Genomic DNA, 3,215 nt, shown 5'->3' on the forward strand with positions numbered 1-3,215 from the left:
CGTTTTTAACAGAAATGCCAGTGTGAGTTTCCTGGAACCTTCCCAGAGCATGGGTTGGCTGTGCCGTCCTAAGGAGCAATATTACAAGTTTCTTTCTGTGCTCAGAAATTTCAAGGAAACTTTCAGGAAGGCATTTGACCTGCCTCACTTTCCTTATGTAAAGTGAAGATTTTTGTTTGCTCATCTGAGTCTCTCATGTTGAAATTGAACTCTGATTCTTAACTTGAATGCCTGCCAAATGCCAATAATGTTTGATTCCAAAGGACAGAAAATCAAACACAAGTCCAACCCAAAGAGTTTGAAAAAGAACTATAACAGGAAGTGAAAGTGCTGCGTGTTATTAAATATTCACTTAAAAAGCATTGGTCAGGCCTCTTTAATAGGAACTCTGCTGATTGCATTACTGTCCTGGAGCTATTTTTATGTTTATGAAGGTAAAGACAAAAGCTTGTGTTTTTTGTTTAGACAGGTAGAAGGTACATTACTTTTTTTTCTTTTTTAAAATCCTTACTTTCTGTCCTAGTAACAACTCTTAAGATAGAAGGGTAAGAGCTAGCAAATAGCTTAATTAACTTAAGTCCAGGTCACACCACTAGGAAGTATTTGGGGTCAGATTTGAACCCAGGTCTCCTAACTTTAAGCCTGATTGCTCTATCCACTGTACTACCTATACAGTTTTTTAAATATTTCCCCCTAAATTATGTAAAAACAAATTTTAACATTTATTTAAAGAAATTTGAGTTCCAAATTCTCTCCCTACATTTAAAATAATTAAATCCTTGTGATGGGCATTAGATTCAATTTTTGTTGCTGTATGTGTTGCCTTCAATGTGCATACATCATCTGTTTATGGCAATAAGAATGCTACATGTATATGGAAGATAGACTAGAACTTGAGAAGACAATGAAACAAGCCTGCTCAGGAGCAGAATAAGTGAATTGGTGCATGAGATCTCTACTTCTTAGCAATTTGGATCAAGAAATCTATCAGGAAGCAGTTCTAGTATTTTTCTCCCATATCATTTTATTGCTGTCTTTTTTTGGTAATCTTTATTATTTTTAACCTTTATTAGAAGGGCCCAGGAACTACTATGGTAAACATTGGTTCAATTTAATTTGATTCAGCAAATATTTAGTGACTACTCCACCTAATGGAACAAGATATGTGCTTTTTCTTTGGGTAATACTGTGTGCAGATACGCTTCACATATAGGGTGATATTGTTTACAAGATGGAATTTAGTGCTAAAAGGCATTTAAAACTCCAAAGCTAGAACAAAGATTAGTAATAAGTGGCATTGATCTGAAAGGTACAGAGAGAGAGAGAATGAGAGAGAGAGAGAGAGAGAGAGAGAGAGAGAGTGTGTGTGTGTGTGTGTGTGTGTGTGTGTGTGAATGCCAAATCCAGCAACAATTTGACAAGTCTACTGAACTAAACATAAAAGTGTTAATGATGCTTATTTGTACCTAACTCAGTTCCTGGCTGCGTTTCATTTACTAGTCTTGTCATCCATTAAATGCTATATCTTTTTTCATTTCTTTAATTGATTCATATTTCTTTCAGTTGGGAACTCACATTGGCTCTTTCATTCAACTAAAACCACCATTATTTGTACCCAGGCTATGTGTATTTATGGAAAACTCATAGATTCTAAAGGCTCTAACACAATCCAACTAGGGTGTGTGTCTTTGTATTTTCCTTTATTTTCCCCAATAATTTGGAGCAAGGTGCTACAATGCTCCCATTCGGTCAGCAGTGAAAACTAAGAGTTAAGCTGGTCTTTCCAGGACTTTGCACATATAGTAAATCCTTTGTAGTCATTTTTATTTTATTTTATTTTTTAAACCCTTGCCTTACAACTTAGAATCAATACTGTATATTGGTTCTAAGGCAGAAGAGTGGTAAAGGCTAGGCAATGGGGGTTAAGTGACTTGCCCAGGGTTACACAGGAAGTATCAGAGGTCAGATTTGAACCTAGGACCTCCCATCTCTGGGCCTGGCTCTCAATCCACTGAGCCACCCAGCTGCCTCCCCTGTAGTCTTTTTTTTTTTTTTTAAGGACTACAGTAGCATCCTTTGGTCACCTTTTTATATGCCCCTGCTCTCCTGCCCACCTGTTACAATATTTCTTTTTCTCTGCCAATCTAATCTCTCTGCTACTACCAACCTCTGCTTTTCTGCTACTGATTTATTTGTGTATCCTTTTCTCTTAATAACCCATATAATCTAGCAACAGTTTACCCAACTATTTATTGTGATTGTGTGTATGGGTGTTTTCCATTGAATGTTTCTATTTAGGTGAAGCTATGTATTGTGTTTGAGTGGATATAACTGTATGGGTGAAAGTTGATATGAGAAGAGTATGGTATATTTTGGGTGAGAATATGTTTGGGAAGAGTGAATAAGAGGATGAGGGTAAATATATACATATATATTTATACATGTGGGCATGTTTTGCCATTGGGTCTAACACTAGGGATGTGCATCACCGTAAGTCCTCTTCCCTTCCTGAACTACCCAGAAGTTTTCCAATACCGTTTCCATTTGAGAAGCAGTGGCTCTCCCATCCTAGCTAAGCACTCTATTTTTAATAATTACCTACCTGCCTCCCCAACAATGTCAGCTGGGAATAGGGATCAGAGACCACTCTCATTTGTTTCACGTTTAACTTCTGAACCAGTGAACTGGCCCTAAACCAACGCTATCGATGTATCTATTGATGTTGTATATTCAGAGATGAACAACTCGGTATATCGAAGAACTATTGTTAAAAGCTTGAACAGAGGCACACGTGCACATTTTGAAGAACCACCTCAGAAAGATCTGAAAGATTATGAATTGAGGTTGTGTTTTTTCGTTTATTTGAAATTAAGTTCAAGTATACATTTTTTGAGAGCCTAAAGAATCTAATTGCTCCTTAATGATAATCTATCATTAGACTGAGAAAAGGAGTTTTAGCACAAATAGAAATTGAATTTCCTGACTGTTGACATGCACGTATGCACGGAGGGGAAGGTTTTGGAAATGTCTGATGACACATTCAGTGAATTCCCTCATTTGGTGAATGACATGGGCAGAATAATTTGAGTTGCGCCTGAGGTTTGTGATTAGTTCCTCAACATTTGTTTGACAGTTTCCTCACATGGCATCGCAGACCAGTATGGTGGAGACGTTATGTTCTCTTTGCTAGTATCCTTCCATGGTTTTCCAGAGCT

The sequence above is a fragment of the Gracilinanus agilis genome, chromosome 5, assembly GCF_016433145.1.
Source record: "Gracilinanus agilis isolate LMUSP501 chromosome 5, AgileGrace, whole genome shotgun sequence".
NCBI classification, from domain to species: Eukaryota; Metazoa; Chordata; class Mammalia; order Didelphimorphia; family Didelphidae; genus Gracilinanus; species Gracilinanus agilis.